The sequence below is a fragment of the Ixodes scapularis genome, unplaced genomic scaffold (genome assembly GCF_016920785.2).
Source record: "Ixodes scapularis isolate PalLabHiFi unplaced genomic scaffold, ASM1692078v2 PGA_scaffold6__148_contigs__length_123643588, whole genome shotgun sequence".
In the NCBI taxonomy this organism is placed as follows: domain Eukaryota; kingdom Metazoa; phylum Arthropoda; class Arachnida; order Ixodida; family Ixodidae; genus Ixodes; species Ixodes scapularis.
In genome coordinates, this window is record NW_024609881.1 from 70,267,340 (window position 1) to 70,279,312 (window position 11,973).

Below are 11,973 nucleotides of genomic sequence, written 5' to 3' on the forward strand. Positions count from 1 at the left end.
TGTTCGTCAGAAAGATATTTGTCGTGTCTCTGCTGTCTCTGGAGAATTAAAAAATGTCCCTGCGTTCAGCAATGTGACAGGCCAGACTTAACCGCACCTCCTTGCTTCTCTGCCACAAAGACCTGTCTCGGCGAGTGGATCTACAGATATGTAAACGCTTCTAGTGCACTTTAGACAGTCCGCAAAAATCGATATCTAATCGTATCCCGCTTCTATTTTTCTACACAGGTGCAAGCGCGTGGTGAAAGCTTACGTTAAAAAATAAAAAAAAACCACCCCCTTCGTTAAAAAAAAAAAAAAAAAAAAATTTCTTTTGGGCAATTTACGTTTCCACTTCGCAGACGCGTAGAGGGAAGAATTCGGTTCGAGCAACCGTGGAGTGCATGCGGACGCAACTGTGGGCTGAGCGTTGCCCTTCGTCAACAGGGAGTTTTCGTAGACCGTGTTTACTTCTCCGCTAAGCCCTCGGCAACGAAGAAGCCGCAACTGCGCTTGCGCGCCCGTGGCCTTGACTGTAGAGTTTCGGGTAGCTTAGCGGGTTGCGGAGAGGGGGACAGCGAAAACGATCGACAAAAACTCCCTTTTAATATAGAGTTTTAGCAGATTGTCCTTTCGCCACGATAACGGCAACCGATAACGATACGATGCATGCCCAGGGCCGCCGGAGGGGAGAGGAAGTATCGTTATCGGGATGAAAAAGCAATCTGCTAAAACTCTCCAATAGGGAGTTTTCGTAGACCGCGTTTCCCCTTCCGCATAAGCTTTCCGCAACGAAGAAGCCGCTGCTGCGCCTGCGCGCCGATAGCCTTGACTCCAGAGTTCCGGGTATCGCAGCGGGTTGCGGAGAGCGTTGCGGGACGGCAAAAACGATCTACGAAAACTCCCTATTGAGCAGCGTGGCGCGGCGCCGGAGCCTTTTGCGTCATTAGGGCTAACTCTGGCACTGTACCGTTGGGATCGTGGAGGGGTCGGCCCCTTTCTCGCATTGCCAAATCCCTAATCACCCAAATCTACCCCTTAGCCGGCGAACTCAAGATCCGGCCACGGGCGGGAGAGATGTACACCCAGGGAAGCCACATCCATATGACCACCGACGCCGAGTTCGACGACAACACCGAAGTCTCACTTTCCACTCCCATCGGTGGCTTCCCTCAGTCGGGCGGCCCTACTACCGTGACCGACCCGCCCCTTGGCGCGGCGGCTGGGGAATATCAATATTCGACCTGTTCCGACCAGTCGGCGGACAAGATGAAGAAAGAAGTTTTGTCACAACTCAATGACATCCTCAAAGAACTTCTGGTCTGCGGCACTAACTCACAAGCGGAAAAGCGTGAGGCCAAGAACAGTGGAAAGAAGACGGGCGCGCCAGCTCCGCCAACACCCCTTTCCGACGCCGAACTTCAGCGACAAGGATCCTCAACGACCATCAATGGAGGCGGCAATGGGCAGCCACGTGGTGCCACGTTTGCGGCAGAATCTCGATAGCAGGAGCAAAGCCTGCACCCTCAGGGACGTCAAGAAAGGTGCACGTACCCCCTGCATCAGCTTCGCAAGAAAACACTGAAGATCGGGAATTTCCACCCCTTGGCGACTATAAGGAATGGTACACTCAAACACATAAGAAGGCACGCCGGAGAGCTGGAGTCATTTTCGCCGCTTCGGCGATATCTGAGAAACCACGTCAGCGCATGCTCGGCTTCAAGATCCGTCCACGGCGGCAAATGACGATCAAGCCATACTTCCACGCCTTCGATACCCATATCAGGAAGGACTACGCCAACATGCCGGCCCTCGCCTCTACCCGTCTCAATGAAAACGCCAACACTATCTCGGTGAGGATCAGCTCGGCCGCTGTGGCCGAGGTCATTACCAAGATCAGAAACTAGAGACAGCACCCCTTCCGGAACTGGAGGTGCAAGTCTACCGCAACTACAACAACACACACCGTAAGGGAGTCATCTACGACGTCGCTACTTTGCAACTAGAACCCAAGACGAAGCCCTAAAATACTAGTACCTCCGCGCGGACGGAGTAGAAAGTCTGGGAGGCCGGCGCATTGGGAAGACAACGACAGCTCTTCTTACCTTTAGCAGCGAGGGGATCCCTCGAGCCACGTACTACGGCATAAGGCACATGCCAGTATTCCCATAATAGAGAGTTTTAGTAGATCGTTCCCATGACTCCGATAACGATACCCGATACTCCGCCACCGCCTCCCTTGTGCATGCATAGTATCGTTATCGGGGCTATCGGGGGTATCGGAACGATCTACTAAAACTCTCTATTAGCCCAGAGAGGTCGCGCGCTCACTGCCACCGCCTCGGACACAAGAAAGGAACATGCCCCAACCCTGCGGTGTTCACACACTGCGCCAAGAGGCACGAAGGAGAGTCTACGTCCATCCAACAATGCCCACACTTCAATCCGTACTGTCAAAGCTCTAAAGACTTTGGCCTCCTCAGGATAACCGCAAATGCCCGACCTGGGTGCTCAAGAACCGCGCCGGTTGTAGGAAGAGCCCAAACGTTGCGAGCAGCGACAAAAGGACGGCCCTGAATTCTCGGACGTAAGACCCAAAAAGAAGCCGATCCCCCTGGGCCGTGGCACCTGGGATACCGAGTCTAGCAAAGCGCAACCCTTGGAGGGGCTCCCACGTCAGGGGAAACTCCGTCTGCCTCCCTGCGGACGACCTGAAAATTTTCAGCAAAATGACCAAACTCTTCAACCCATACCGGAACGTACTTCACTACGCATTATTCCAGCCTTCAATGGAATTGCCAGGGCTTTGGCAAACGGGCTGCCGAGCTCCGCGCGTGTTTTCAGGACAATCCCGATAAGAGGCCGGACATAATTCTCTTCCGGGAAAACAACAAATACATCTCGATGCCTGGCTTTGAGTCCTGCTCGAAGCCAGGCTACGCGCTTGTACTGATAGATGGTATTGGGAGCAGAAGGTACCCTTTTTACGTCCGAACATAGGGTCCGAAGGTGCAGCCGACCAGCAACAGAAAGCAGACGACACTCAGACGAAATCCGTTGGCAGGAAAAACGCCGTCGTAATGCAGACGCGTTTTTTTTTTTTTTTTTTAGTTCAAGTGTTACTTTTATTGTCCGGATTTATTTTTTAACCGAAGGTACATTTCGAAAAGATTATGTTCATTTTAATAAACCCGCGATAAGGAGGTAGCGCCATCTATCAATACGAACGGCAAACACACCCCTCTACTGGACCTTTGTCGTCTGCGTCGCTGCCCGCCGTAGACCCTGGCAAGTTTCTTGGCCTTATTTGTTTAGAGGAAGAGAGCTACGCTTTGTAATTTTACAAGAAAAAACCGACCTGTGAAATACACCTTTGACGAAAAGTTTAGATCGCTACGTGCAGGTGCCGATTTTTACGGTCCATTTTAGATCGAGCCCGGGCTCAAACCAAAATCAAATTTATATTTAAAAAAAAATTGTCGGGTTCGGGCCGGGCTCAAGTTTTTGTCTAAAATTTCTGCCGGGTCCGGAGTGTCTCTGCCGGGACAGGTCGGGCCGGGCCTAGAAATTAAATATTAAGTCGGGCTCGAGCCGGGCCCGGACCTAGAAATTCCGGCCCGTGTAGTGTTCTAACTCGAATCCCTTTATCACCACCCCCATACGAGGGCAGACACCCTCTCCTAAAGGGTCGTAGACCTTACACCATATTGCACCCTTCATCAGGAGGTTGAGCTTGCCAGGGTATCCTTTCAAACGCAGAACCTCCTGGTGGTATCAGCGTACTACCGACCTACCCCACAAGTAAAGACCACAGCTGGATCTCGCACCTACAAGACATGTACCCCAAAGAGCACAAGGCATACGTAAGCGACTTCAACCTCCATCACCCGGCCTGGGGGTACTCGACAAAAAGCAAGGGCGAGTTCCTCGGAGTGGTGACCACCTGTCATCTTAGACTGAAAGGCTGAAATCCGTGAAAGGCTGAAATTCTCTGCCACTTTTATGCACGTGTTGCCATTGCTAGAATTAGTTCGTTTTGTTGCTTTTGTAAATAAACTCGTTAAAAAAAACGTTAAAAAAAACAGCATTGTACGATGAAATGCGGGAGTTTATATATGTCGTCAAGGCTTATATGCTCACTCTATACTTTGTTTATTGAATTGTAAGCGTTTTGTAACCGTTGCATTGAGAATTGTTTGACGGATACCTTTCATGTATCAATTAATTATAGATGTACCATGCGTAAATAAAAAGATCAAAAAGCTTTCGCTTAGAGCAGACTCTTTTGCTCCTGTGTACTATTTTCAATACTAACACTTTTGGTGCGCCTGCGTATCCACTCGAATACTTTGGTAGTACAGGGGTCTCAAAATACATTTTACACACTAAAATGGCCTGCAAAATTTAGCTCCTTGGCGCAAGTAGGAGTATTTTTGCAATACGTGTATTACTGGTCATATTTATATAACAAAATTTCACGCCTAAACTACCAATGAAAAGGACGACTAGCTTTGTTGTACTGGCAGTTCACTTTGCAAGATGTTTGCATAAATGTGATCAGCAAAACACGTATTCAAATAAATTTGTACTGGATGCGTCAAGCCACTGAAGTCTCCGGGTCATTCGTTTGCGGAGCGTTTTACTTGGGGAAGCCGGTTGGCTCTGCAGACTGCTGCAGTAAACAAATCAAAAAGGAACCCCTCCACCCCCCCACCCCCCCCTTTTTTTTTTCTCCGAGAAAATAGAAATTCTACGCCGCTGGTTGACGGCACGTGTAAGAAACGCGAAGCGTGGATTTATCAAGGGGATTTAGTAGCAGTAGAGACCGAACAGTGCATTTGCACATACAAAAACAACGCAAACGGCTAAACAGAAACCGAAACTAACCACTCAACCGATAGTGCTGCCATCTGAAGGACGCAATGGAAACTAGCCGGCAACGCCCTCAAAGATCGCAAGCGAGACCCGTTTCACCATAAGTTTCACGCTTCTAACTTTTTATTCTGCTAACTGTAAGTTTCCCAACTCTGGCGTCTTACCCCAAACCGTTAGTGCTACATTCTAGCGGAGCCTAGACTTGTGTTAATATGTAGTTTATTTTTGCGAGGCGACACACTTTTCTAACAGTGCTTCTATAAATACGGTGAAAAAAATCCAATCAAGCTCAAACACTAGACCATGCACGCTATCAAGTAAAGGCACACAGAATAGATGAGCTCGTAGCTCATGTCTCATGAAAAAAGGCGAGATCTTAAAAAAAGCAAAACCACAAACGCGCGCGCGCCTCCACCAAGCACCACAACGATAATATACGCACGCCAACAACCTGATGAAACCGCAACAAGGAGCGGTTGTTTCGGAAAAACGACACTTCCTTGTTACAGTAAAACACGGGCGAGTTACTGACTCAACGTCTGTCCAGACTTCAAATAGGCAGACAAACACTTGTGCAATGCAACGCAATCGACCGGTCGATCGTCGCAGTTTGAAGACGACTGAACTAATGGCGTCTCCCAGACACAATCCGAGCGCCGCGCGATTTCATGCGCGCACACACATGCATTTTCATGTAGCCACGATGTTAGGCATGCTAAGGACAAGCACCCTAAAAACGAAACCTTGTTAAAAAAGCTAGGAAGCAGGTTATGAAGCGCCTTTGGGGACCGAAATTTCGTCCCTCCGGCGTGGTCTAGTGGCTAGGATATCTGGCTTTCACCCAGAAGGCCCGGGTTCGATTCCCGGCGTCGGAACATGTTGGTCTCATGGTGTAATGGTTAGCACTCTGGACTTTGAATCCAGCGATCCGAGTTCAAATCTCGGTGAGACCTCTTTTTGTTTTTAAAAAGTCATTAAAATTTATTTTTAGTTGTTAGTATTGCAGAACCTGAATTTGAGCTCAAAAGCGCCAATGTCTGAAATTAGTTCTTACACCACCACTGCAAAAAGTTATTTCTAATCGTAGCGTCACTTTTGATTTTTGCAGGTACTACGGCCAATATTTAAATGCCACGGCATCACTGAGACTCCCTTTCACACTTTGTTAAACCTGTCAACGAATGCTATCTCAGGAACATTCTTAATACTCAAGGCTTTTCTTACTTTCGACATGTCTAGTCACCTACGTTGGTCTCACGGCTTGCAGTATGTTCAAAATTAAATTTAAATTTGTTTTTACATATTTACGGTGGGCTTGTACTATGTGAAAGGGACATGTACAAGGGAGGACTTCGCCTCAGGGCCATAGAAATTATTGAGTGTCCCTTTGCGAGATTAAGCTTGCTTTGCAAAACAGATGAAAATGTCAAAATGGGGAGTAGCGTGAATTCACTTCATTGCAAAGTCAAGAGCTCGGTGCAGTCCGAGCACTTTTAAGCAAGAGATTAAAGAAATGTCCACCCGAAGTAAGAGCCTCGACAAACATCAACAATAGACTGACAATCCGATGAGCACGAGAAATTATGATATCAACACACCCGTCTTTCCTAAATTGGTAACCAAGCACCAGGGTCCAGTCATGCACAATGCAGAAAAGCACGAGCTCAAAACGTTTCTGCCTGACTAGGTCCTAGGTAAATTCTCACCTTTGCTTAGGATAAAACTGCTACCTTTCCAGTAACCCTAGAACAGGGGTCTGAAACACGCCGCCCGCAAGCATCCTGCGAGCCCCCGTTCCATGCCTCGAACAAATGCACAATCGTTTTATGTAGTCGATTCATCTCCGCTCGAAACGGAGCTCTGCTCAATCTAGGTGTTCACGTATTTTGCACTATTGTTTTGGAGAGCATTCCTTTGTCTAAATATTTAGTTGTTCTTTATTTTACAAATCAACAGGAATGGCAATACCAATTTCAAGTGCAAGCTCTTTGCTGAAGAAGGCACATCGACTGCACCAATTCTCGCTCAGCAGGAACTGCCAAAGATGAGCTCAAGCTTCTAGCTGTCCGACAATATCTTGTGCTCTTTCTCATAACACTGCTATAAAAATCGGTAGGAAAGCTAAAACTGCCATATGAAAACAATATATTTACACTATGCCTGTTGAGCGTAGTGTATCATGCAACAGGCAAATACGGTGTGCTTTCTCTCGTTTTGAAAACTGCCAGTATGTTGGTGCGGTTTTAAATCTTATAACATCAGGTGCACGCCCAAAGTCGTTTATGCAAATGAAACCTAAAAAGGGCAAAACGGCAAGCTTACAAAAGGTGTTACTGGGACAGTCCGCTGCTGTGTAATGTGAAACACCACTGCCGTTTATCATTTTGTGCCTAAATAACCGATGTCACTGGATCTGGGAAAGTAGCGCCATTGCCTTGCCACGTGCTAGCCAGACACAAACATGCCAAGATACAGACGACAAAACCTCTCAAGGTGATTGGCTCATCGCTGTCGGTTGCCATGGTGATCGACATTTTGGACCCTTTCAAAGCTTCGAAAGGGTCGTTAAAACCAGTCACCGAGATCGCTATAGAGGATCATCATACTGAATGCATTCCTCGATCAATATGAGCGTCTTTGGCACTGCGCATGCCATGAGCTTATCACTCGCGCTTAATTCCCTAGATCTCTTAAAATTATGTCGCCCTTCTTGCGTGTTTAAAGGTAGTAAAATTATTTTTCAATGTCTCCAAGCACTGGCATTACTTGTGATGGCGGTACGAAGATGTATAGCATCACATGCAGCGTCGGTGCTTGGGGGCATTTAAAAATAGTTTTACTGTTTTGAAACACACAAGAGCAACATAATTGTAAGAAATCTGGGCAAATAAGCAGGAGTGACAAGTTTATTGCAGGCACAGTGCCAAAGACGCTCATATTGGCCGAGGAATGATTTCCGTACGATAAAGCTCCATAGTGATCTTGGCAAGGCTGGTTTTAACGACCCTTTTGAAACTTAGACGCCATGAAAGGGTCCAAAATGGCGATCACCATGCAACCAACAGCGATGAGCCCATCACCTTGAGAGGTTTTGTTGTCTGTACGTGTGTGTCCTGCTAGCAGGTGGGAAGGCAATGGCGCTACTTTCCCAGATCTAGTGACCTCAGGTTGGCCGTACCCTTGAATATGAATAGTATTTCACCTGTCATCAACTCGGACTTGGAATTATTCAACTTAGGGTAGTTACACTTCAACAGGTGTCAAGTGCATCCAAAAAGAAAGGTTAAATTGGTCATTTTTTGCCTCGTCTTCATTGCACTCACGTAGCGTTGGCACTTCTAGCTTAACCACAGCTAGTGATGCAAGCCACACTAAAAGCTCCTACAACATTGTGGGTATTACCCAGTCAAAGTTCCAAAAACATCAGAGAATACATTTCAAGATATGGCATCCTGCACCAATTTTTGAACAAATTTTTGAACTTGTATTCTACACTGATTGGAGCACCATTTCGCCACAATGAACGTCAAGTATATTTTCCAACCATTCATTTGTCGTATTTCACGAAGAGAGCTTGAACAGAACCAGAGTGAAACCAGCACAAGTCCCAGGCTTTGCCTTTGGCACAACAGTGTGCACTTAGGTACTGGTAAAAGGGACAGATCGCAGCAACCAGGTCGGGCAGAAGTTGCAAAATGCCAGCGTTTGAGTCAATAAAGACAACCTCAGTTGAAATGTGCAGCCCATTTATTTACTTCAGCTCTTTCACCTGGAGACCTGAAAAAAGGCAAAAGAGAAAGCACTCATTAAAAATCGGCTAAAAAATGCATGTTGCCACTTGCATTCCGTGCCATTGGCTCGAGCCACATACTGGTACTACTCAAAGCGCACAAAACCTAGTTAAAAGTTCCACTAGTCCAAAGCAATGGACTAGTCTTGAAAGTCACAATTAGAGAAACTCGGTAATAGGATTTCTCATGCCACTGTGCAGTTAATGGCAATATGAGCTGGCCTAGTTTAACCCCTTGGTTACTCATCACTTGTGTCACTGGTGCCCTCCATTACCATTTTAACAGCACCACACAATGAAGAACTACTGAATTAACACACCAGAGCCAGGAATTAAAAGCGAAAGCAACAAAGAACACTGAAGACCAAATACATGTTTGAATTTTCGTACAAGTTGACAATTTTGAACAAAACATTATAATATGTTTAATAATAATAAGAAAAAAAAATTTTTGTAGGGTTAATGCTAGTTTAAAGCGGTAAAATGCCGCAAAGGTTCATTCTGCACTCCAAGCTATGAAACGGAATGCCACACTGCAATAACAAAAGAATATGGCAGTCCATTCCACTTCTTGTTTAACAGCTTCACACAAACGGGGCTCCTAACAAAACTTTTGCTGTGCCCCGGCTTCAACGGCGCAGGTCCAACACATTCTGTACGTTACAGAAGGCCAGAAACAGAGTTTTTGCAAAAACGGTGCTGCAAGTGCACTATGTTTGTTATATTCGTCTGCTAGCTTGGCTTCTTGTTAAAAAGCTAAATCAATTTTTTGCCCTAAAAGGGGAGGAATTAACAGTTCTTATACCAAAAATAAGTTTTAGAAACGTCAATCTGCTTCAAGTCTTCTGGAGCGAAATTCGTTTGATGCCAGCTTAGACAATGGCCAACAAGGCACATTAACGGTTGAATGAACCACCCTCAATTGGCTTAACTTCTAAATGTAAGAAGGGGCTCGGATAAGACGGTCGTGCGCCTTCAGTTAGTAGGCATCCGATGCGTGCAAGTGTCAACGCCTACTCTGGAGGGGGGGGAAGGGGGGGGGGGGGGGGAATTTTTTTCCATAAACACAGGTGCGATGCAGCTAAGATAGGCAAAATCGGAGTGCCTGTTTAACGGATGTTGTTTCACCACACTTCACCGGTACTTGTTGAGAAGCACACATAACGGAGCGAACTAACCTGCCAGTATACAGACCACAAACAGGAGGAATAATGAGACACTTTTGAGTACTTTTTGATACAGATATCAAACCTAGTAGTACACTATTTGAGGTGATAATCAAAGGGTCTGATTATTCGCACGAGCCTACCGTAAAGATCTGGCCGTGTAGCGGGGCCTGAGCTATTATATGCACAGTATTACCCCGTGGAGCGACACGCTCGTATGTACTCGGGCGCATTCCCCTGCGGTTTCAGTTCTGGTTAGCTCCCTGTCCCTCCCAACTAGGCTATCATTTTCTTTTTTTAATGCGTAACAGCACATATAAGAGGGCGAACGAAACGCTGCTCAATCTTGTTGTGTCACTTCTTGATCGCATATAATTCTTGTTTATTTGAGACTTCTTTTGTTTTGGAGATATTCTTTGTTGCAGAATGGTAAGTCTCGTTTCAATTTACGCTTCATGGCAGGCACTGAGGTCTAAAAATTACTAATTAACTCTGTATTCAATGACTGCAAAGGTCACAGTTCCAAATAAACCAACACCAAGAAAGGCCACTAAAAAAGACAACCTCGGGTGCAAGGTCGAGGTGCCATCGCATAGTGCAATACATAGCTTGCAAGTGCCGCCATTGCTGAGTACTGACAATTATTTCTACTTGCCCATTTCTTCAAACTACAACCAGAGGTCGGCATTTTAGGTTGCCCTCACTCACCCTCACAGCCAAACTCACCTAAGCCCCTCACTCACCCTCCACAGCTACACTCACTTCAGCCCCTCACTCACCCTCACAGCCACACTCACCTTCAGCCCCTCACTCACCCTCATCCTCACAGTCCCTCTAACCTTCAGCCCTTCACTCACCCTCACTGAACCTCGCGGCCCTCACGCATCTCACTCACTCATGGCCCTCACGCCCCCTCACCGCCTTCCCGCACTCATACCCCTCACGCCAACAATTTCGCCCAGAAACTTCACGTCGCATCACCAGCAACACGGGCCGCCCGCGTTCACACGCAGCAACCTATTGCTGCAATCTGCCATCATTATCATGAAATTTTATTTTTCTTTCACTATTTAGACAAAAATTATGCGCTATAAACATGTTTTTATGCATTTAAATCTCGTTGAGAATACTAATGCATCTTTCTGAAACAGTTTAGTTCCAAAAACAATAAATTTTAAACCAGCACCAAGTCTTTTGTTGTCATCACCGGCACAATGTATCACGTGAAAATATTGCGTCCCTGATTGGATCCAGCCGCTTCAAATGTCTTCGAATTGCTCCGAGTTGCTCGCTTGTTTCGAGCCGAACCTGATCTCCGCAATTCATGTCGATCTAGGGAAAGCTAGGGAACAACCCGCCAGCAACACCAAAATTGCTGAGAAAGTTGCTCCGTCTGAAGCGGGCCTCACGCACTCACCACCCTCACGCACTCATGGCCTTCATGCCACTCACCGCCCCGACGCCCCTCACACAGTCATGGCCCTCACACCCCTCACACACTCACCGCCCTCACGGTCCTTAAAGACCTCACGGCCGACACTCACCCTCACACTCATGAATTTTCTTCGTTCAGAAACTCACTCACCCAAACTCCCAAACCAACAAACTCACCAAAGCAAGTGAGGGCCCTCATGAGTGAGGTTTGCCGAGGTATGACTACAACTTATGCGGTGTGAAACACACACAGTGCACCCAAAGTTTGCGACGCATAAAACACTGGCATGTCCGCAAATGACGTCACATGCAAGCTACGTATAAAACAATTTGTCATAAGTTGGAGGCATGCTGACGTCAATTACCATTTTGCCCCTAAAATAGTGTCTTTTAAAATTACTGTCAGAATAAGGATGCCAATCAGTGAGAAAATTGTTCTTTACACCAAGAAAGAACCGATTCTCACCAAAGATCGCTATAAAGTGTTCTATCTCGCCAAAAATGGTGTCCCTAAAAAAAAGTAAAGGATTTAGAAGAACCGATCGTCCTGGAAAATTGTGTTCTCGTTCGGCAGTGAAAGAGCAGAAAATGTTTTTCAAGCAAAGCAAAAACGTAAAAGTCACAAGAAAGTAGCAGCCTCCTCGACAAGTGAAACATGGCGCGTGTGTGCATTTTTTTTTTTTCTTGACAGTTGGCAAGTGTGTGATTCAGAGCACAGTTGCAGGTTCG

General features: G+C 46.5%; 2 non-coding genes across 2 annotated transcripts; both read left to right on the forward strand.

Moving 5' to 3' along the window:
- The first annotated feature begins 5,657 nt into the window (after positions 1–5,657).
- Trnae-uuc lies at positions 5,658–5,729 on the forward strand. Its single transcript has one exon. It is a non-coding gene; the product is annotated as a tRNA-Glu (tRNA).
- A 6-nt stretch (positions 5,730–5,735) lies between these two features.
- On the forward strand, positions 5,736–5,807 carry Trnaq-uug. Its single transcript has one exon. It is a non-coding gene; the product is annotated as a tRNA-Gln (tRNA).
- Positions 5,808–11,973: the final 6,166 nt, after the last annotated feature.